This window comes from Rhineura floridana, chromosome 14 (genome assembly GCF_030035675.1).
Source record: "Rhineura floridana isolate rRhiFlo1 chromosome 14, rRhiFlo1.hap2, whole genome shotgun sequence".
NCBI lineage: Eukaryota > Metazoa > Chordata > Lepidosauria > Squamata > Rhineuridae > Rhineura > Rhineura floridana.
In genome coordinates this window covers 29538031-29562361 of record NC_084493.1, presented here as the reverse complement: position 1 = coordinate 29562361, position 24331 = coordinate 29538031, and the positions used below count along the sequence as shown (strand labels likewise).

At 44.9% G+C, this 24331-nt stretch overlaps 1 protein-coding gene across 11 annotated transcripts in view; it reads left to right on the top strand.

Annotated features, from left to right (window-relative positions):
* LINGO1 (leucine rich repeat and Ig domain containing 1) overlaps positions 1 to 24331 on the top strand; it is a 1021808-nt gene that overhangs the window by 97127 nt on the left and 900350 nt on the right. For 10 of the 11 annotated variants that reach the window (XR_009758984.1, XR_009758985.1, XR_009758982.1 and 7 more), the window contains one exon: positions 16966 to 17140. The gene's annotated coding sequence lies outside the window, so the exon portion shown is untranslated. Of the gene's footprint in view, positions 1 to 16965; positions 17141 to 19998; positions 20146 to 24331 lie in introns of those variants that run through there. The other variant, XR_009758981.1, reaches the window with a different exon arrangement.

Below are 24331 nucleotides of genomic sequence, written 5' to 3'. Positions count from 1 at the left end.
AGGCCAGAATCGGTTTTATATGTTCGGACCATCTGGTCCCTGTTACCAATCTGGCCGCTGCACACAAGCTGCAGTTTCCGAACCATCTTCAAAGGCAGCCCCATGTAGAGTTCATTGCAGTAATCTAATTTGGAGGTTACCAGAGCATGGACAACTGAAGCCAGGTTATCCCTGTCCGGATAGGGACGTAGTTGGGCCACCAACCGAAGTTGGTAGAAGGCACTCTGTGCCACTGATATTAATTTTTCTTTCTTTCTACTAGGGCTCTGTGCACACACACACCCAATCTGATCCAGGACCCAGTCGGGCACTTCGGATTAGCCCCAGTCTGACCTGGGATGATCTGGGTCCACCCCTCATCAAGGTTTTGTATCGATAGTCAGCCATAATGTTTAATTAAGCAGGGACTTAGTTCCTGGTAGATTTAGCTGCATGGTGGTGGTTGGAACATCAGAGGAGTAGGGTGGGAAAAAAACCTTTATATACATCTTTGCTCCACCCTGGTAACTATTTGTCCTGTCCTGGTAAGTATCTGAAAGACCATCTCCTTCCTTATAGCCCCTTCAGATGTTAAGATCAGCAGAGGGGGGTCCTCTTGGTAGTTTCTCCATCCTCAGAAGTTCGGGGTGGTGGTGGTGGCGGCCTGGGAGAGGGCATTCTCTGTGGCAGCCCCTAAATTGTGGAATTTCTCCCCACAGAGGTGCTTTTGGCACCTTTATTATATAGCTTTGGTTGTATGCTGAAGATGTATCTCTTTCCTCTGGCTTTTGACACTTGAGAGATATATTCTTAGGATCCACTCTAGTTATGATTGTAATTTGTTTTAAACTGTTTTTAATATTGTATTTTAATAATAATAATAATAATAATAAACTTTAATTTATAGGCCGCCTATCTAGCCAGTGGCCACTCTAGGCGGCGTACAATAAAAACATGATAAAATACAATAAACAATAAACAATATAGCCTGTACAGTACAATGCAAAAATTACAGTATTTAGTAGATTGTTCAATTGAACTAGTGCATCTTGGAAGTCTCAAAGGTCGTAAAGGCCTGATGGAAAAGGCAAGTTTTCAGGCCCCGACGAAATATATCTAGGGAAGGGGCATGTCGAAGATCCATTGGGAGGGAGTTCCAAATCGTTATATTTACATTGTTGTAACATGCCTTGGGATCTTCTAATGAAGGGTGGCTCATAAATCTGATGATGATGATATTATACCATAGTCTATTTTATTGTGTCTTAAATATAATGTAAGATGCCCTGAGAATTTCAGTTAGTAAGTGGAGTATAAATACTTCAGAATAAAATTAAGATAAATCTTTTTGGCTGCAGGTTACAATACTTTTTTTAAAAAATGCAGAGGCATTTTAAATGGTTAGGCTGCTCAGTCTCCTTTAGGGTTTTATAGCTTTGCTGCCTCTTAGTTTGTTGCTTTTAGGAAAGTGTTTCATATGATAATTTTTATTCATGCCTATTGTACCTTTTACTAGCTCCATCTGGTATGCCAGCTATGGTTGTATCTCTGTTGTCATAATCTGGTCACTGTTGTCCATGTGTTGGTAAACCTGAGACTGGATTACTGCAAGATGCTCTATGTGAGGCTGCCCTTGGGTCTGTTCCAGAAGCTCAGGCTAGTAGAGTGTAAGTATGCAGTGGCTACACAGCTGTTGGGGACAGATGACTGATAGCATGTGACCTCCTTGCTGAAACATCTGCATTGACTACCTATATGCTACTGGGACAGGTTCAGGGCTCTTGTGCTGATATTCAAAGCCCTGAACAACTTGGGTCCAGGAGAATTCAAGGACTACTTGAGCCTTTATATTCCAGGTTGATTTCTGAGAACACTCTGATTTGCTCCCCATGTTACAGAGACCCACTGTCTTCAACTAGTGTCATTGGTCCCATGCTGTGGAGCACTCTTCTAGCAGAGGTTTGGCAGGCATTCGTGCTACTGACATTCAGGCATCTCTTGAAGATCTTTTTATGCTGGCAAGCCTATGAGGCTGTTCAACTTTTCTTGATTAGCCAATTGTCTTTATAGTTATTTTGTCTTGTTTCGTGGCATTTTATGCTCTATTGTACTTGTATATATATTGTTGTGCACCATCTTTACTGTATATTTTATACAAGTTGGAGGCATATGCGTGTGTGCGTGTGGATTGCAGGGTTGGTCTGTGTGATATCTGTTAGCCCCCTCCCAGTCTATATTTCGGGGCCTGCAGAGATGAAGCATGCAGTTTTAGCAGAGAAACCTGCTGTACTGATAAAGCCAGTTTCTTTAGGCTAATGGGTCTGTTGTGCCCCATTAGCATTTGTAAAGGTTTTGGTTCAGTGAAGTCCTGTTGCTATAGGAACTCTTTCAGGAGAGCAGCACTCTCCCCACCACCATCTGGCTAGGCCAGGAAGTGGTCTCTGTGTTAGTGTGAGTCTGAGGAAAAGCTGGGAACTGAAAAGAGGAAGATGGCTATAGGGTGCCTCCCCAAAAGCCTAATGGGGAAGCAAAATACGATGGTCTGTTAATGCTGTGAGTCCCTCCATCTGGTGCTCAGGTTATATATATGTGTAAATGAACCATGTATCCTAAAGAGACTACAGTCTCTGCTGATCTTCATTCCAAAGAAATCAAACCCTGGGTAAGCACTGGAACCCTTGAAAGTCTTGCACTGACTAGAGATCAGGGTGTGCACAACAATATATAGTATAGCATCATTAGATGAATTGTCTTAAAAACATTTTAAAATAAATATATCCTTCTTTAAGTTTTTAGAGGGGTAGCAGTACTAAACTCTTGTATCAAAAGCAACAAAAAGTCTTGCTGCATCATAAAGACTTAGCAGTTTTATGGTATAAGATTTTGTGATGCCCATTTTGTTAGATGCATAAAGTGAAATCTTAGTAGGCAGGTATATAAAGGAGAAAATTGTAAGGTGAGAGGTGAATGGTAGTAAGATGCCAAAATTGCAGTCAGTGATAACTAAATATATGTTAATAGACACACGTTTAACCTTTTACAGCAGCAAATTGATGATAATTTTACTCAGCATTGCTCATAGGCTTCAAAGTGTGGCACCCAGAGCTGATCCTACATACTTGCAGACCTCAACATCTGCTGATTTCCATTCCCTGAAATGACACAAAATGGAAATGGAAATGGACTGCCTTCAGGTTGATCCCGATTTATGGTGACCCTGTGAATAGGGTTTTCATGGTAAGCGATATTCAGTGGGGGTTTACCATTGCCTCCCTCTGAGGCTGAGAGGCAGTGACTGGCCCAAGGTCACCCAATGAGCTTCATGGCTGTGTGGGGATTCAAACCTTGGTCTCCCAGGTCGTGGTCCAACACCTTAACCACTACACTGAAGAAAATAACATCCTACCCCCTCCCCTAAAACAACAATACCCACTGTGGTACCCAATGAATACACAAAGCATGCAATTTAAGTATGTTCATATGTGGATAACTAAATGTGAGCTTTGGCAGGTGTCTGAGGCTGTGTAGCTTTCTAGATGTGTCTGCCTGCCTTCACTTCTTCCAAGCATTTGGTTTGAATGAGGAGCTGACATTGGGAAAAGAGGTTTGCAGATTGTGAACTGGGAGCAGCTCTACAGTAACAATCAGGCCAGGGGAGGCGGGAGGAAGAGGCGACGTCTTGCAAAATGATTATAAATGACTTCATTTCCATACAGTAGTAGCAAAGAACCTGGTGGTTTGATTTCACATGAATAAGGGTTTGGGAGCTTGAGGCTAGGTTAATCTGATCCATTAATACACCCCCAGCTCTGCATCTGTTGCAAAGGCATGACCAAAGTAGAAAAGATCCTCTCATTCAGTGGCCAGCTTTGCTGTGCTCAGGGCCCTGAGCAATGATCAAAGCAATGCCCTTGTACTGGAGATTGGATTGCAAAAATAACTGTCCCTGGAGCTTGGCAATATGGCAGTGGAGGAGAAGGCAGTGCAGGACCCAGGTAGTAAGCTGTGCAGGAGGAGATCAAAATGTATGTATTTTAAGTTTCTTTTTCTTTCGTTATTCCACTTCCCAGCAAAGCCTTCAAAGTAGCTTGAACAAATAAATTGTGATACAAAATGCAACAACATTAATCAAAGCAGGGTCATTGAAAATAATCAAGAAATGATTGGTCTTAGGTTACTTGGGATGGTCATGATACATGAATATATTTTATGGTCCCAGGGTATGTTCTAAAGGCACATGGGCTACCACTTTGCTGTAGCTAAGTGGGTTTGGGTCTGGTCAGTGCCTGGATGGGAGGACACCTGGGAACCTCATTATTGCTACTTTGAGTTCCATGATGGAAGAATGTGGGATATAAATACATGAAAAAATATGGAATTCACTGCAACATGATTTAGTGATGGTCACTAACTTGGATGGTTTTTGAAAAGGATTAGGAAAATCCATGGAGAAGGAGAGGAGGACGAGTACCTTATTCAACAAATTTATATATCACTTGATTGTAGAAAACCTCTAAGCAGTTTACAAAAAACATCAAAATTATCAATAAAACAGTTAAAAACAAGTAATGAAAACATTTTAAAACAGCAATAAACAAAAATTAAAACACATCAACATCTTCATGCCTTTATAGGCTTTCCTAAACAAAAACGTTTTAAGCAGGCATCAAAAGGAATACAGCGCAGGTGCCTTCCTGAAGTCAATAGGCAGGGAGTTCCAAAGAGTAGATGCTGCCACACTAAAATAACAATTTCTTACAAGAGCAGAACGAGTATTATGTGGCACCTGTAACAGTGCCAGTTCCACAGATGGAAACGCTTGAGTGGACACATATGGGGTAAGGCACTCCCTCAAGTATTCTGGTCCCAAGTTGTTAAAAGGCTTTGTATACCAATAGTAACACCCTGAACTTGGTCTGGTAACAAATTGGCAACGAATGCTGATTCCTGGGCAGAAATTTATATGCTGACAGGATCTCACTCCCATCAGCAATCTGGCCGCAGTATTCTGCACTAACTGCAGTTTCCACGGCAAGTGCAAGGGAAGCCTCACATAGAGTGAACTGCAGTAAGTCAGTCTTGACATCACCAATGCCTGAACTACTGTGGTCAAGCTGTCCTGGCCCAGGAACGATCATAGGTTTTGTACCAGCCACAGCTGATAAAAGGCATTTCTAGCCACTGAGACTACCTGGGCCTCCAGTGACCCCCAGACTGCATACTTGATCCTTCAGGGGGAGTGCAACCCCATCCAGTGCAGGCAGTTGACCAATTTCTCAGACAGGGGAACCACTCTTGAGGGTTATAGTCCATGACGACTAAGTAGAACCTTCATATTTAGAGGCAGTGTATCTCTGAATGTCAGTTGCAGGGGGGCAACAATAGTAGTCGCCTATCACTTTCATGCTCTGCTTATGAGGTTTCCTGAGGCACCTGGTTGGCACTTGTAAGAAATAGGACGATGGGCAGCATAGAGGTGAGGTCTGATATTTCAAGGCTCTTCTAATGTCCTTGCACCCAGCTGCTGCAACCTTTCATCTTCCTTGACAGAGCTACATTTTACAATAGCCAGACCTAGAATATTAATATGAGTTGCTGAGTCAGAATTGGGATTTGTTCTTTGTTGGAAAAGGGCAAAAGGGACTTCTATGCATCCTTGCTGGAAAAGTCCACACAGAGAGAAGTTCTGGAAGGGAGTGCTATGAGAAATGTCTAAAATGATGATGCAGATTATTGTGAACACTCCAGAACTGATTTGCCATAGCAAATTACCTGCTTTGCATGTAGAAGATTATCTGCTTAGCATGCAGAAGATCCCAGGTTCAGTCTTTGCCACCTCCAGGCAGGGCTGAGAATATACCCCGTTTGAAACCATGGAAAGCTGAACTAGACGGACCAACAATCTGACTCTGTGTAAGGCAGCTTCCTATGTTCCGATGCTTTCTGTGTTTTGGAGAAGGCAATACACAGGTGTGAGCAAAAGTGCTTGTAAGCCTTACGTTGGTTGCACAGCTAGACTTGTTACTCCACATTGGAAAAAAGGTTCTTTAGAGTTGTCCGTAGATGGTTCAATACAGTGAGGTTTGGAAGATCCTGGTAGCTGAGAAGCTTGCCCATCAGATATGTGTGATCAGAGGGCTGGTGATCCCTCTGGTTTCACATTTGTCTCTCTGGTGTGAGCTCATACGCAGCGGGAGAACTGATTATTATGTATCTGTATAGACATTCACAGACTCGCTTGCACTGTGGTATGAGACTTTATTAAGGCTCATTTGTCATTCCATTCTTAAGCAAGATAATAGAGCGTGTGGTGGTCGCTCAACTCCAGAGATTCCTGGATGATGCGGATTATCTGGATCCATTTCAATCTGGTTTCAGGCCTGGCTATGGGACAGAGACGGCTTTGGTCACCTTGGTGGATGACCTACACAGAGAACTGGACAGGGGGAGTGTGTCTCTGTTGGTACTACTGGACCTCTCAGCGGCTTTCGATACCATCGATCATGGTATCCTTCTGGGCCGCCTTGCTGAGATGGGACTTGGGGGCACTGTGTTACAGTGGCTCCAGTCCTTCCTGGAGGACCGAACCCAGAAGGTGGTACTGGGGGACTCCTGCTCGACCCCCTGGCCATTGACCTATGGGGTCCCTCAGGGTTCAGTTTTGTCTCCCATGTTATTTAACATCTACATGAAACCGCTGGGAGAGGTTGTCCAGGGTTTTGGGGTTTGGTGCCATCAGTATGCTGATGACACTCAACTCTATTTCTCTTTTCCACCTGAAGCCAAGGAAGCCGTACAGGTCCTAAATCAGTGTCTGGCATCAGTGATGGACTGGATGAGGGCAAACAAGTTGAGATTAAATCCTGATAAAACAGAGGTACTCCTGGTCAGTCGGAGGGCAGATCAGGGAATAGGGATTCAACCGGTGCTGGATGGGGTTGCACTCCCCCTGAAGTCTCAGGTTCGCAGTTTGGGTGTACTCTTGGACTCAGCTTTGAATTTGGAGGCCCAGATTACTGCTGTATCCAGGAGCGCCTTTGCTCAATTAAAACTGGTGCGCCAGCTGCACCCGTTCCTGGACCTGCCTGATCTGACTAGGGTGATGCATGCCTTGGTTACATCCCGCTTAGACTACTGTAACGCGCTCTACGTGGGGCTGCCTTTGAAGACTGTTTGGAAACTTAAATTGGTACAAAGAACTGCAGCCAGAGTGCTAACCGGGGCTGGTTACAGGGACCATACAACTCCCCTGTTACAACAGCTCCACTGGCTGCCAATTTGTTTCCGGTCACAATTCAAAGTGCTGGTTTTGATCTACAAAGCCCTATACGGCTCAGGTCCAGGCTATTTGACAGATCGTATCTCCCTACATGAACCTGTCCGGGATTTGAGATCTTCAGGTGAGGCCCTTCTTGTGCTCCCCACACCTTCGCAAGTACATATGACGTGGACACGAGATAGGGCCTTTTCGGTGGCCGCCTGTAGGCTATGGAACTCCCTTCCGAGTGAGGTGCAATTAGCTCCCTCTTTGCCGTCTTTCCGGCGACAAGTAAAGACTGTTTTATTTCAACGGGCATTTGGGATAGAGAATGACCAAGATTAAATGTCATAGGATTGGTGTCTACAGTATATGATTTTATTATTTTAAATTGTCCACTATTGTTAACGTATGTTTTATGGTTTTAATTTTTCTCATAGTTTAATTCTATTTTAATTGTATATTTCTGTATGTTTTAATGGTGTTGTTTTTAGTTGTAAGCCGCTCTGAGTCCTATTGGAAAAAGGGCGGGGTAGAAATCAAGTTTATTATTATTATTATTATTATTATTATTTATGCTGTAGTCTACAATTTATTTATTTATTTTGGCATGGTTTTGTTTGTGATTGTTCTAAAAGCTAATAAGCATATATTAAAGGGGAGCTGGCAACATCAGAATCATATTTAGCTGTGTGAAATGACTTTATTTCTTTTGCTAAGAGAAAAGAATATATAGGTCGGTCGGTACTTGTGGGGTCAGCATTCCAATGTGAAGTTCTTAGCATCAGCAATAAGGAACTGGAAAGGGGGCTTCTACTGTCTTAGTAACAGAAGGGGAAAAAAGGGTGCAGTGTTATTTTGCTATTGATCTGTTTGCTGTTTATAGTATTGTAAAATAATATAATTTTTCTCTCTCCCTGAATGCAAGTCTTTGCCTGAGTTGGATTCCAACTCTTTGCTCTGCTTTTCATTTGCATAAGTTTTCCCAGAAACTACATTCAGCAAATACATTTGCAGCATGTGGAGCACATGTCTAGGTATTTGGAAGAATCCCTCTGCAAATATTTGCACACCTACTGCATTGAACCCAGTGGATGTTGGGTGGAATCTAAATGCAGAACATCTTGGTGAAATGGGCCAGGGCTATGGTGCAATTGAAAATGTAAGAGACAGCACACACCAGCTGAACACCTGAAAACAAATTAACAAACTGAGACATCCCCTAAGCTGCTCTAGGACCTCCAAGTCCTTCTGTTCTCCCTGTTTCAATAGTTTCCCTTCTTCTGGGAATCTTAGGATGTGTCATGCTTGACTGCACTCAAACTGGTGGAGGCTGTTCCATTAGGGCATAGAGGGGACTGCCCCACCAACCTCCATCTGCCCTCAGCCAGCCCTCACTGGCCTGCCCTCTTGCTTACAACCAGTCCAGGGGTTAGCACTGCCTGTCATCTCCCTTCTCCTGAGTCTCAGCATTGCCCTTGTGGAGGTCAGCAGAGAGGAGGATGGGAACAAAACTATAATTAGTGGGACCCCATGCCATTGGCTGTGGCTTCACCCACTGTTGGCTTCCCTGTCTTCTGCCCTACCAGTCCCAATGGGCGCCAGCCACCACTGGTTTCTTATGTAAAAGGGGTCGCCGTTAAATTTCCATTCTCTGGGCAAGGTAGGAACTGTGCCTGTTTGGGTAATTGGGACATCCTGTCTTTGGTTTCAAAGGGCAAGAATGTATTTTTTGCTTCCTCCACTGTAACAGGTGTGTGATTTATTTGATTTAAAATCTCAGCCGCTCAAGAGCAACACCAGGGAGACGCAAACCTTCACCATGGGAGGGGGACCTCACCACAACACTATTCCTCTTGAACACAGGCTGCCTCCTATATGAGTTGTGCCTGGCTGGGTCTGCTTGTTGTTCATGATGTGGCCTTAACATTTGAAGTAAGGAAAAATGCATTACAATTTACTAGGGAGGGAGGGATCAGTCTCTTTCCAGGCCATTTCAGTTTTGCATGTGTTCAGTCATAAATTCAACCCATCCTGCTTTATGTGATTTTTTTTCATTTTTTAAAAAAATTGCCGCCAAATTTGCATTTAAATTGTATGCATTTTCCCTTAAAATTGGCACCTTCTTATGCATTTCCCTCTAAAATACACGTTCTTGGATTTTTTTTTTTAAAGCAATCACAAACTTCAGAGAGGCGGGAGCTGTAGTCCAGGAACATCTGGAGAGCCACAGGTTCTTCACCTCTGCCCTATACAGATGTGTTTTGCACCTGTGCCTTTTGATCAGCAACTTTCGGTCTGTAGTACAGAGGGTGACAACAAGAGAGAGGGCCTTTTTTGTGGTGGTTCCCTGGCTGTGGAGCACTATCCCTAGTGAGGCTCACCTGGTAGCTTCAGTGAAATTTTCATGTCAGGTGAAGATCGTTCTGTTCATTCAGGCCTTGAAAACAACTTCAAAGGGTTTGTTTTTTTGTATTTTAAAGCTGATATGAATTGTTATTTTAGCGTCTGTGCTTTGAGCATTTTATTTTTAGCCTTATTTTTATGTATTCATATTTTTGTCATTGTTGTGTTTTATATTTTATTGTATTGAGATGCAATCCAATACATGTCTGCTCAGAAGTATGTTCCATTGGTTTCAGTGGGACTCCCAGGTAAGTATGCTTTGGATTGCAGTCTTAGGGGACAGTCCAACTGCTATCTATGCAGGGCTGAGGGGAGTTGGATACGACAGACCCGCAGCTGAGATAGTTGGGTCCTGTCTCTGTCAGCTACTCCAGGTTATGCTGGCAGAAGCCCATCATCCCAGTTCAGCCATGGCGGAGCCAGGACTTAGCCAGAGGTCCATTGGGGAAGAGCAGCCCGGTGGAAGGGGAGCCAGTGGAAGGCCTGAAAAGGGGGCATTTGGGGGGGTGTTGATGAAGTGGCTGGGGGGGCTTAGGCCACATCCCACTCATATTTGGAGTGCTCCTGCAGGTCCCAATCCAGGCCAAAGTTATAATGGGGAAAAGGTCAGTCGAAGAAAATAATTGCAATGGAAGTCACTGGAGAGCGCTTACTCCCCAGTAGGGGAATTCGTGAGAGCCGACTTTTACTTTCTGGCCCCTGTCTGCAGTTCCCAGCTGAGCCAGCATTCAGCCAGTCCAGAGGCTTCTGATCAGCAATTGGACACTGCACACTTTCCCGCTGGCTCCCATTCCACTTGCTTCCTCTGAGTTGGATTGCTATGTTAATTGACTTGTGTTTTGTGTTGCCTAGAGCAATGATGGACATTCTTGGCAAGTCTTAGAGATGAAGGAGTTATTCCATATCATCTGCTCCCAGGTTGCCCGCAGAGATTGGACATTTGATTTGGTGTAATCACTTTGGTCAAACTGATAATTTTGTCAGTACCACTGCAATAGCAATGTGGGGTATTCTCTGAGAACTAATGGTTTAGATACACATCTTCATTAATCTGCATTTTTAAAATGGGAAATGCAGCCTTTTATCCAAGGCATGTCCTTTAGTAGGATCCTCTGAACCTCTGCTTCAGCGCTTTAGCAGCTGAATGCCACATTCTGATATGCACAGTAAGGTGACCTCAAGTTGCAGGTGTCCCAGATCTCTGTTCTGGCCTCTTTCTTAGCTCTCTACGCTTAGTCATTCTCCATGTCAGAGCATTTTAGTCACAGCTGTTTAGCTCTTGGGCTGATAATCTTTAAAACAATTTTACATTATCTGCATACATCATAACTGTCAATGGAGTGGATTCAGTTAGTTTACAATGGCTGCCTGGTTGTTTTGTTTCCAGTGGAGGCTGGCCCATTACGGCAAATGGGGCACTGCTAGCCTCCACCTACCTGCCTTCCTATTTACATCCAGTTCAGGGAGTGGCACTCCTGACAGCTTCCTCCTCCTCTCAGTGCTGCCCCTTGTAGTACTCAGGAGGTTGGGGACAAAGCTAGAATGAGCTGGCTCCACCTCTCATTGATTCTGATTCCACCTATCATTGGCTCTGGCTCCGCCTGCTTTGGGTCTCCCTGCATTCCACCCTACCAGTTCCAATGGGCACCAGCCACCACTGGAGGCCTCAACAGTTTGGATCTGCACTCACAGTCAGAACTTTCAAGAACTCTTTCTAGAAACAAGAGAGTAGTGGGGTGTTCAATCTTCATGCTGCCTTAGCCTCCTGTCGAAGCTACTGGTAAAATCTTAATTTGGGATTATTTTTCTTAGGCTATATATTTAAGATACATATCTGAAAAAGTCCCCCCTAGACCCATTGGTTTGCGACAATTACCAACCGGTCACAAATACCCCCTTCTTAGGGAAGGTGACTGAGAGGGTTGTGGTGCAGCAATTACTCTTGGATGAAACAGATTATCTTGACCCATTCCAGTCTGGGTTCAGGCCTGGTTATGGGACTGAATTAACCTTGGTCACCCTGATGGACGACCTTTATTGGGAGAAGGACAGGGGGAGTGCGACCCTGTTACTCTTACTTTTGATACCATTGACCATGGTACTCTTCTAGGCTGACTTGGTGAGATGGGTATTGGAGGCACTGTTTTACAGTGGTTCCAATCCTATCTCCAAGGTCGTTTTCAGAGAATAGCATTGGGTGATTTCTTTCAGCCCCCTAGCAGTTGTGCTGTGGGGTGCCACAGGGTACCATCTTGTCCCCCATGTTGTCCCTTGGGAGCGGTCATCAGGAGATTTGGGGTGAAGTGTCAGCAGTACACTGATGATACCCAGCTCTATTTCTCTGTAATATCTGAATCAGGAGAGGCCTGGACTCAGTGGTGGGCTGGATGAGGGCCAATAAACTGACTCTGAATCCTAGCAAGATGGAGAAACTGTGGGTTGGTGGTTCCCGAGCAGGACCGGCTCTAGGAATGCGGGGGCCCTTGGGCATTAGCCTGCCCCTGGCCCCTCTGCTTCCCTTCCACAATCCTGCAGATCACAAGACGAGGTTCCGAACCACCCGCCATCCCCCGCCATCCCCAGTGCTTCACCTACCTTTCTCTGCTGTTCGCGCAGGGTTGCCATCAATAAAGATGGCGGCCGAGGTTTCCGTAAGGGACTGAAGCCTTTGCCACCATCTTGGTTGATGCCATGCAGCGCACGCATTGCTGCCATCAACCAAGATGGCGGCAGAGGCTTCAGTCCCTTACGGAAACCTCGGCTGCCATCTTTATTGATGGCAAGCCTACGCGAACAGCAGAGAAAGGTAGGTGAAGTGCAGAGGATGGCGGGAGGTTCAGAAGCTCATCTTGCGATCCATGGGATCACGGAAGGGAAACAGAGGGCCCCCCAGGAGACCCCCAGGGGCTCCTAGAGCTGTGGGGCCCTCGGGCCAGTGCCCAACCTGGCCGCACTTTGGAACCGGCCCTGTTCCCGAGTTTAGATAATTGGTCAGTTGCCTGCTTTGGATGGGGTCATACTCTCTTTGAAAGAGCAGGTCCGTAGTGTGGGAGTACTGCTGGATCCATCTTTGTCTCTAGAGGCTCAGGTGACCTCAGTGGCTAGGAGTGCCTTTTACCAGCTTTGGTTAGTAAGACAGCTGTGGCCTTTTCTGGACTGGGATAGCCTGACCAGTGTTGTCCATTGCACTGGTAACCTCCAGGCTGGATTACTCTAATGTGCTCTGACCAGTGTTGTCCATTGCACTGGTAACCTCCAGGCTGGATTACTCTAATGTGCTCTATGTGTAGATACCCTTGAGGTTGGTCCCGAAGCCGCAGCTGGTGCAAAATGTGGCGGTGAGACTGCTCACGGGGGCAGGGTATCATCAACATGTCATCCCGCTGCTGAAAGAATTGCACTGGCTACCTGTTAGCTACCGGGCTAAGTTCAAGGTTCTAGTTTTGGTGTACAAAGCCCTATACAGCTTGGGACCAGGATACCTGAAAGACGGTCTTACCCCTTATATACCCAGTCAATCACTGTGCTCTGCAGGTGAGGGCCTCCTGCAGATACCATCTTATCAGGAGGTCCATTCCACACAACATAGGAAGTGGACCTTTAGTGTTGTGGCACCGACCCTTTGGAATTCGCTCCCCTTAAATATTAGACAGGCGCCATCTCTGTTATCTTTTTGGCACCTACTGAAGACCTTCTTTCAACAAGCCTTTTAAGTTGAGACCTTATTCCAGTCTGTGTCTGCATTGAAATTGCCTTTTAAGATGTTTTTAAGCCTTCTTTTTTTAAAAAATGGATATTTTTAAACCTTTTTTTAAAAGATATTTTTAAAACTTTTTAAAAAAGTTTTTAAAGATGTTTTGTTTTAATATATTTTAAAGTCTGTTTTTTATGATACTTTAAAGTGTTTTTAGTGCTTTTGTTTGCCACCTTGGACTTCTGCTGGGAGGAAGGGTAGGATATAAATCAAATAATAAATAAATAATAAATAAATAAAAATAAGATTATAACTACTATCTGGCTACATTTCTGGCCAACTCATTTAACTGTACACTTTCAGCCATAACCATAATCAGTTACGTGGACATATGCATTTGGTGTTTGTATGTACACATCACATACACACATAGATTTCAAAGCAAACTCTCACTGTTGTTTCATGATTGCTTCATGTAATTTATTGGCTACATTTATATCTTGCCTTCTGCTAAGGAGCTCAGCATGGTTGTCCCCTGCCTCCATTTTATCCTCACAACAGCTCTGTTGAGGTATGTTAGGCTGAGAGAGAGTGACGGGTCCAAGATCACCACAGTGAGTTTCATGGCAGAGATTTGAATCCTGGTCTCCCAGGTCCTAGTCTGATGCTTTAACCATTACACCACACTGCTTCTCCTTGTTATGGAGGATATGGCTGTCTTGGCCTGTGTCAATAATACTACTGTTAGCACTTCAACATTTAACATAATAAGGGCAATCAATTTATTATTCTCTTAAAACAGAAGAAAATGATTGACTAAACATGTACGACTAAAAATGTATCAGATTTTAGGTTTGTAGCATTTTTTAAAATATAAGCTGTGTAGCCCATCAATAGGAGAGGTTAGGTTGATGGATACTGGAGGCAGGGCTTTTGCAATGGTGGTTCCACACCAATACGCATACTTTTGTGGTTTTTAAAAACCCTCTCAAGACTTTCCCCCCAATCTGAATAATATTTTTATTTTTATTATCTGCTGGTCTCACTTCTCTCCCCTTATGTTAAGGGGTTTAATTGTTGTTTAAAATGATTGATTACATGTTTTTATGACTTCTGTATGCTGCCTTGTGAAGACATTTGTCTGAAAAGGCAAGGGGTCAACCTTTTTAAAAGGAGAAGGCATCCCTGCCAGGTGAGAGGAAATGGGGAGTGTCTCTTCTAAGGTGATGGCTATAAAAGCTGCGATGGATGCATATATAATCTAAAAACAATGACAGAGAATTTTGTCCCCTTGAACTACTGCTTGTCATATATGCAAACTGATTCAGATGTATGTATGATTCAGATTAAATATGTGAGATTTAGTCAATTGACTATCATTTTTGTAATTGGCTGACAGCCCTTACTTTCGTTACTGTGAGATATATAAAAAAATATCACCACAACAAAAACTTGCATACATTGTTTACAATGTAATCTTGATCATATTTAAGAGTGAGAGTTAAAATCTTGCTGAAAATCTCTCTTCCTCCAGTCTGAGTCCTTGAATACAGCACCACCTGGCCCAGTTCTTTACCCTTAAGCCTTTACAAATTGGTCTGTGGCATTTACCCCTGATGACATACTGGTCAGGGCAAGAGGTATTGGTTTCAGCCATGGGTGGGAAGCCTCAGGCCAGGGCGCCAACTGTGGCCCTCCAGGCCTCACTATCTGACCCTTGGAACTATCTCCAGGTCTCATCTCTCCCAAAGCCACAGCCCTCCTTGGCCTTGCTTCGCACCCCAAGTGTTTTGGCCTGGCTGGAATCTGTTCTTGATAATGCCTCTTGTTAGTCTGGATGGAGGGCAGTGAGGGATGCTGAAAGCACCTTGGACAGCTCCTTGAAAGTTCAGAGTAAAACTCAGAGTGGATCCACTGCCTCACTGCCATTCGAGCCGCCAGCTGCCACTGCCTACTGTGCAAGAGTAAAAATTTGCATTTGTTGCTCTGCCCACTTCTGCCTTACATTCCATCCCCCACTGGCATGTGATCCTTGGGAGGTTGCCCAGAAGGGAATGTGGCCTTTTGGCTGAAAAAGTTTCTCCACCCTTGGTTTAGGCAGGGTCTCGAGACAGGGTACGCAGCCACAGTACAAGTTAAGTGAGAAAGTGTAGGGAAATAATTTTCTGAGCATCCTAAGATATCTTTAGAAGATGAAAGGGAGCATCTTCATATCAAGGCCACAAGACTTGAGGCACTGCTCTTTAGCCTTGGATCCCCAGATGTTGTTAGACCACAACTCCCATCAACCCCAGCCACCTTAGCCAGTGGCCAAGGATGATAGTTGTCGTCCAACAACATCTGGGGATCCAAATTTGAAGAACAGGGACTTGAGAGATAGAGACAGGGACTCTGCTTGAGGTATGTGTGACACACTCGATGAAGGTGATGTGGAGAGAACTCCCTGAGCACAGCAAAGTGATAGCTTGGGGGGGGGAGTGGTCTCTGAGGAAGACAGTCCTCCCCAACCTGGTACCCTCCAGATATTTTGAGTGATAGCTGCCATCATCCCTGGTCCATTGTGGCTAGCTGGGCACTGCCCCACCAACCTTAATCTGCCCTCACCTGCCTTCTAACTTGCAGCTGGTCCAGGGAGTGGCAGCATGACCTGCCAGCTTCCTCTTCCTCAGTCTCAGTGTCGCCCTTGTAGAACTCGAGGGGGAGGAGGGGGCAAATCTAGAATCAGTTGGCTCTGCCTGTCGTTGGCTCTGGCTCCACCTACTGTTGGGCTCCCTTCCTTCTGCCCCACTAATCCCAGTGGGCACCAGCCATCACCGATCCCTGAAATTGGCCCTGCTAGCTGGAGCTGATGGGAGATGGAATCCACAACATCTGGAAGGTGCTACATTTTGGGAGGTTGAAGAAGATGATTAATCCCAGTGGTGCCATTAAGGCAGAAGTCGGGGACCCCACTCAGCAGAATGAGCAGGAGGACTCCAAATGCAGCAGGGATGGCATAGCATATTTTGAAGTTACGTGATGTAATCTGTGTTGCCATTAAAGAGGACCCCCTCTGAGGCCACTGAATCCAGAGTCTAAAATGACTGACTCCAAATTCAGTCCCCCAAACTAGGGGAAGATACTCCAAAATTTGAGCTGTAGGGAGAAACACTCTAGCATCTTGGACTGACTGAAACCAGCACTGGTGGAAGGGGATTTAGTAGCTAGCATTTCAGCCTATTGCAGATCATTTGTAGTTGCAGCTATTACTGTTGCTGCCTGTTTTAAAACCCAAGACCATTTGTGGAGTGTGTGTGTCCAGGTGCAAGCTTCCCCCTCCCCACACACACAGAGGATGTAAAAATATAGATATTAAAATTAGCACATAAGATTCTAGCTGTGCTTTCTACTTGCAGGGATTTTTTTTTAATATGCTAGAGAGCATCGAAACAGTCCGTTCTGGCACCTTATTCTGCTGAAAATGCATGATCTCTCTCCCCACCCTCCGAACAACATTCAGCATGTAACACTTTTCCTGAGCTGGAAAGACAGCATTTTGAAAATGTGTTTTTTTTAAAAAAAACTACAGTACAGGTGGTCCTTGTTCTCTTAACACGTCTCTGAGTTCCTGCTTTTCCTTTCTCTCCAGTTTTTTACACCCAGAAGTCATGAGCGGTTCTCGGTGTTCAGCATCCCAAGGGAATTGGCTCTCTTCCCCAGGATCTCAGCGCTTCTAGTGGACCTTGGTTTGCATTGGCCTAATTCAGCATCAGGTGGAGAGGACTGTCCAGAAACTCCATTCAGGATCCTGGGATTCTGCAAAGGTAAGGTCTCAATTTATTTTTGTAGATTCTTTTTTCAGAATTAGATTTAGATCCCTTTGCAGAGCATCCCATGGCTAGGGCAGTGTACAGAGCATGATTATGTAAGAGCCCAGGAAACATTGCAGAATAGACACTAAATCCAGCTTTCAGAAAACTTTAATTTAAAGTTTCTTGCCCATAAGGATGCAAAATTATGCATGGAAGGATGTCTGATGTGATTTCAGAGGCCAGAGGGTGGTTGGATAACATTTCCAATAGCTAGAAGTGAGACTTTAGTGTTCTACTTAGTTCCTTGACCACACCCATGTCTAGCAAAACTAGAGTAAATTGTGCAAACAAGAGAGGGTTTTTTAAAATATATATATATGCACAGAAATATGTAGTATTCCTACACAGTAGCTTGTTTATTGTGCAAATGTGTATTTAAAAAAAAAAAATCCGGAATTGTTCATGCTCGTCCTCAACATGCTGCTTCCAATTTAGATTGATTCTAGATCCTGCCGTTGACAAGGGTGGGTGTGGTTACTTGATATGAGGGCCGGTTCTAAAGGGCGGCCACGTTGGGCACTGGCCCGATGGCCCCTGGAGCTACAGGGGGCCCCTCAGCTGCCCCTCCGCTCCCCTTCTGTGATCTGTGGGTCCCCCACGTCCCCCCACATCTCCCCACTTACCTGTCTGCTGTCTTTTACCATTGCCCTTAACAAAGATGGCAGCCGCGGTTTCCCTAAGGTACTGAAGCCCCTGCTGCCATCTTAGTTGATGGCAGAGATGCGCGCGCTTAGCACGTATGCGTGCCATCAACAAAGATGGTGGCGGAGGCTTCATCCCCTTAGGCAAACCACGGCCGCCATCTTGATTAATAGCAATAGTAAAAGACAGGAGACAGGTAGGTGGGGTGGGGTGAGGTGCACGCATGCGCGAATGTGAACACGCATGCGCGAATGTGAACACGCACACGCACGCGCTTAGCACGTATGCGTGCCATCAACAAAGATGGTGGCGGAGGCTTCATCCCCTTAGGCAAACCACGGCCGCCATCTTGATTAATAGCAATAGTAAAAGACAGGATACAGGTAGGTGGGGTGGGGTGAGGTGCACGCATGCGCGAATGTGAACACGCATGCGCGAATGTGAACACGCACACGCACACGCACACACACCAGGGCCCAGGGCAAGCTGATGCCCAAGGGCCCCGGCATTCCTGGAGCCGGTCCTGCTTGATATGCATTTGAAAACCATCCCCCTGATTAGGTTAGCCACACCTTTTCCTCCCTGCATGAGCCTCAGGTGAATGAAGGAGAAAGTGGTGATTGCAATCTTGCTATACGCCCACCCACAGTATCATTGGGCAGGTGTGGATATATCTCCCATTACCATGACCATCTGCATCTGTTTTCAGATAGACACGCTGCAGGGTAATGCAGAACCAGTCTGCAATGAGATTTTATTTTCAGCAGGGATGTAGCTGTCCAGGGTCTTAGGGGGTCTTAGACCCTTACTTTTTGGAAGCCAGGTCCCAGCAGGGTCTCTATGTTTCCTGCATCCTATCAGACAATCAGCATGAAATGGAAGTGTGTTAGCTACTGAGCAGAGATTTCTAACTTGCTTCCTTGTTGTTTTCTGGTGGTTGGAGCCAATCAGAGTAAAAGGAGTTCCTATTAGTTCCTACTTCAAAAAGCCAAGTTGTGGAGAGTTCTGTAATTGCAGAAGAAGAGATAGTGAATCCTGATGATAGTATCCCATCTTTATCATCAAACAGTTTGGTAGCAGCAGGAGTTTAACATGTGAGAAAGGACAGTCAAATGGTGACAGTGATAGAGAAGCAGAAAACAATATTCAAGGGTGGCCAGATTATTCTATAATCTTAGAAGGTTGTGTAATCTTAGAAGGAGTCATGGCTGACTATTATGAAGGGACCCTGCATTTCTGAATTTGCCACTACACTATTGATTTTCAGAATGAAACCAGCTTCTCAAGAAATGCTTTTCAGGGACTAAAAATATACAATAGATCTCGATTGTGTGCGGGCTATGTAGAAAAAACAAGTAATCTCCATTGATTCTAGAATAAAATGCTGTGTGTATACAGGTTGCATACTTCAGCTTTTTGGGTTGCAGAAATTAGATTGCCAGTGGTAGGGCATTTGAGTGGTTCAAAAAGATTTGGAAATGCACATGCTTCTGCCCATGACCAACCTGATAGTATCTGTACTTCTTGACCTGGGTGGTTGTGCTGTGTGCAGGTGCATCTTCAGCTCTGCTTTGTTTCAGATATGAAGATGACAATGAGTTGCTATGAAAGCAGGCTGGCTTGGGACAGGCTTGTCTTAACAAAGAGGGCAACCCCCCTTGTTTGTTAAATACTCTGAGTAATGTTTCACTGAGACTAGACCCATTAAAATTAATGGCCAAGATTATGGTAAGTCCATTAATTTCAGTTGGCTTGCTCTGAGGAAATGTTAGTTGAATACAACTGAAGGTCAGTGGGCCACCACTTCAGTTGTGGAGTCCCTTAGAAACAAAGCAAAAGACGTCTCTGTCCAAGCAGCTGGATGAGTATGATTCTGACGGACAGGAGAGTCGGATAAGGGCCAGTGAGCTCCCAGGCCCAATTCAAGGTGTTACAACTGATGCGCAAAGTCCTAAATGTCTTGTGGCCAAAAACCTCAAAGAGTGTCTCTCCCAATATCAACTACTTCAGACCCTACAATCAGCAGGGGAAGCTCTGTTGATGGTGCCACCACTGGGTGCTGCCCAGTTGGCACTGACCCATGACAGGGCCTTTTCAGTTGCAGTTCCTCCTTTGTGGAATGCCCTCCCTGCTGAGGTGCATCTATCTCCCTCATTATTAACTTTCAGGAGGAGTTCCTGTTCACCCAGGCATTGGATTGCTGAAAGATGCTGTTCCTGGTGGCCGCTGTTAAAGTATTAGCTTGAGAGTATGTGGCTGTTTTAAAATGGTTTTTATGTGTTCTTAATGTTTAAAAATGTTTGTATATGTTCTTGATGCTTCAAAAATATTTTATTTCTGATTGTATTGTTTTTCGACTTTGTTGTTTGTTCTCCTTTGGGAGGAAGAGCTGGGATAGCAAATAATGCTAGATGGAATAGAGAGCATACCGAAGCAACAGCTGAAGCCTTCTTCTCACAATTAGCAGATGAATTGTAATGCTGTTTCTGGACTATACCAGGGCAAGAGGCTGATGAGAGTTGGGGTCCAACAATACCTGGAGGCAATGGCGGCTGGTAGCTCTATGTTAGTGGGGCAGTGGAATCCACTCCAGGCTTTAGTCCAAACTTTCAAGGAGCTGTCCAAGGTGCTGAAGCTGAAGCACCTTGGACAGCTTCTTGAAAGTTTGGACTGAAACCTGGAGCAGATTCCACTGCCCCATTGATAAGGAGTCAACCGCTGCCACTGCCTGGAAAAGCTCCACCCCCCACCCATGCCCTAAAGCTTTACAGAGGCAAGTAGATCACATGGACAGGGGATTCCTTGATTCCTCTGGCAAGCAAGATGATTCCTTGCTTCCTCTGGCAAGCAAGTATGGGTGATCCTAATCAGTAACCTTTGACACCAGTGGCTGCTTATCTTCCTGTTTTGAAGATGTTTGTAGTTGTAGCAGGTAGCCAGTAGGTGAAGCTTTATTATGCTGTTAGGTTTGCCCCTAACTGCTGGAGGCTGAAGGGGCTAGATGCCCTAATTCCTCCACTTGCAATGTGTTGAGAATGTGTTAGGTGCAACAAAGGAAACAGCCCTTTGTGTACACTGTTACTGAAGTGGACCCAGGCTGTTAGAATTGCTGGGATAATGGATGAGAACTCGGCACAGGGCCTCTTGGTTATCTTAAGTGACGGTGTCAAAATCAATAGAATATTTTGGAGCACTGCCATGTCATAAAGCAAGTCTGAAACTGAAGCAATAGCAATGGTGCATTAACAATATGTTCTGAAAAAAGAGGGGCTGTAAAAGAGATTGCTTTGGATGCTTTGCTATTGGACCCAATGAGTTTGCTTAATAGCTTCAAAATAGGCCCAAGCAATGATAAACCCTTGTCTCGATATTTCCGTCATGCTCAATTGCCTGCTAACTACCAATAGGTTTTGCCCAGTAACATAGAGAAGCTGCACATGCAACCTCAAAGAACAGGTTGTTGATATCACAGACATTTCTGAGTGTCCATATCGCTTAGGATTTTAAGTGCAGGGTCTTTGAAAATGTATGGCTATGTGTTGCCCCAGAGCTTCATTTGAACAGGGTCATTTGCCCATAGCTCTAATTTAGGGATGAGCCAAACAGTCACAAAAAGAACATGCATGGGGGGATTTCCCCCCCCCCAAGCCACACTCCCTCCATCTTTTCATTGCCACCACCTATTCAGTCATTCTCTTTTCTTACTGCCGAGTGGATTTTTTTTTAGTGTTCCTTTCATTTATGAGTTCTCCAGATAGGACCGTTACTTTATCCTTTTGCCCTCACTCTGAATACATCATCCTGAAACCAAATCAAAGTGAGGTTAGAAGGAAGATTGAGAAAATAATGGTGCCCCCTGGCACTAATGAGAGTGAGCAAAACGTTGGACAAAAACTGTCACCCTGTTCACACTCTTCCCACCCACCTACCCCTGAGTCACTGTCTTTTTGACTTAAGAGTAGTGTTAGAATGTTTGGAAAGTGTGCAGTCTGGTGGATAACTGCATTCTGGTCCTCATGTTAGTATGGGAGGTGTGGATCAGGTCAGTCCTTATCAGTCCGTCTTCAGGTATTCAGCCTAAGTTCTGACAGTTCAAGCCAAGTTCTGACAGTGGCTTGTAAGCATGTTTGCCTTCACAGAATCAATCAAATAATAGTAGAGTTGGAAGGTGCCTATAAGGCCATCCAGTCCAACTCCCTGCTCAATGAAAGAATCGAAGTTAAGGCATACCTGACAGATAGCTGTCCAGCTGCCTCTTGAACGCTTCCAGGACTGAAGAGTTCACCACCTCCCTAGGCAATTGGCTCCATCGTCATACTGCTCTAATGGGAAGTTTTCCTGATGTTCAGCTGAAATCTCACTTCCTGTAACTTGAGCCCATTGTTCCATGTCCTCAATGAGCTTCCAAGCATGTTTGCAATCAGGAACCCTTTCTCATCAGGGTTCCTAATCCCAAGGAAGCTTGTAAGCATGTGCTGCAGGGGCAAATCCACTTGCAACCCCCCTCAAATCAGAGATGGAGAATCTCAGGACTAATGTGGGCCTCCAAGATTCTCAACCTGGCCATGTGGGGACCCCCTCCAGACCACACCCCTCCCCAGCTCTGCTTTGCACCTTCCTTGAGTGTTTTTGCCTAGCTGGAGTGTGTCCTTGACCTCTAATAATGCTTCTTGCGCACCTGGATGGAGGATAGAGAGGGAGATGTGAGGGTGAAGAAACTAGCTTAGGAAGGTAACATTCTGGTTGGCTTGGTCTCCCCCAACTTTTGGGCTACCTGCATTCCTCCCCACCAGTCTCAATGGGCACTAGCCACTACTGCACACACATCCCTCTACAACATTTTGATCTCAAATGTCCAGGCTGAATGCCCAAAGAGGGCCCAAATTTTCATCCCGGGTATAAGTTAGCTCTGGTTGATTGTCCCATGCTTGAGCAAAAGAGGCAACATCCTGCTCAGAGCATGGTGACCCCCGTGATGCTTAGCATTCCATGTCTCCTGTTTTGCTTTCTTTCTTTTTGCCAACATGCACCAAGCCAATCTCTCTCCCCTCCTTAGAGTCTTAACGAGGCTGGGACGGGGATGGGCGGGCCTGGATTGTTTTGACTGGGTTCAGCTCTCTGTTCTAATTTTCTATAATTTGTCTTAATGATGCCCTGGAGAGCTCCCAGAATAAACACTGCATTCTCCCCCCGTTTTTTTTTTCTCCTTAGCAGCCGACACCTTGAGGAGATTAGAGGACACTTCCTGAGGCAAGGGAGGGGAGGGGTTGCCGTGCTTCTTCAAAGATGCCAGTTGTTAGCCGGGTATTGTTTGGAAGTGGCAGCTCTTTCCTCCTTGCTGTGCTCAACCTGTTATTAATTCTCAAGAGCTATCACTGGTTGGTTCCTTCCTTCCTGGACCTCTTCTGCTGTCTCAGTTCTTTTAGGATATATATTGGCTGGTAATTCTAGAGATATCTTTTTGTCTAACCCTTTCCCCAGCAGCACCACCACCCAAGGGGGACTGGTAAGTATGGCTAATGGACAGTGCAGCGTAGCAGGAAGTGAGGGTAGGGGAGTCATTTTTAATTTGAACGAATTCTCTCAAGCCTCTGGAAGGGTGAAATTCCAGTCCAAGTGGGCCAGGATAAGATGCTAATATTTGCCCAGGCATTTGAAATGTACATTTGTACATTTTCTCTTTCTTCCCTGAGTTTCTATTATGATGTTACTTTTATTGCCAGGCATGTGAGTGTTAATTTTTCTTGCAGCAGCTGGTGGTATTTTTTAGAGTTTAGTCCATAGTGGGCGGGCCTATTTTTGGGAGTGGGTATGAAGGGATTGCCTTAGCGTTGTGTATTTTAAAGAAAACAAAACTGTTGTATTTCTATTCTGTAAGTTGCTTTGAAACTGTTATGGAAAGTGACTAATGATGAAATACATTTACTACTACTACTACTACTACTACAACGGACTTACAACTTACATCTCCAAACAACTTACACAATTTTAAGAGCATAAAGCATAGCATAGCATTAAAAACAACAATAATACATTGCAATTGAAGCCATACAAGAACCTATAAAACTGTCACAATAAAACAGTAGCAAAAACTTCAGCAAAAACATATCATCAATAAACATCATCACAATCCATCAAATCCCTGGGATAAAAGAGAAGCTTTTAGCTGGCACCAAAAGGATGTTAATAGTGGTGTCAGGAGATCTCACTGGGAAAAGCATTCTGTAAGCAGGGAGCCACCACTGAAAAGGTCCTCTCCTTTACTTCAGCCCTTCAAACCTCCCTCGGGGCAGGGGGAACACCTGGAGGGAGGGCTTCTGATGAAGGCCATGCTTAAGGTACTTCCTACTTTCCCATGTTGAAATGTGCATACACACACAAAAGGAAAATGCACAGGTGTGTTGTAGCAGTATGCACTATGTACACAAATAAAGATCACATCCCACTGCACGGTTCTAAATTTCCCTTAGGAAAACTTCTGGAGGGGAGCACAGCCCTCTT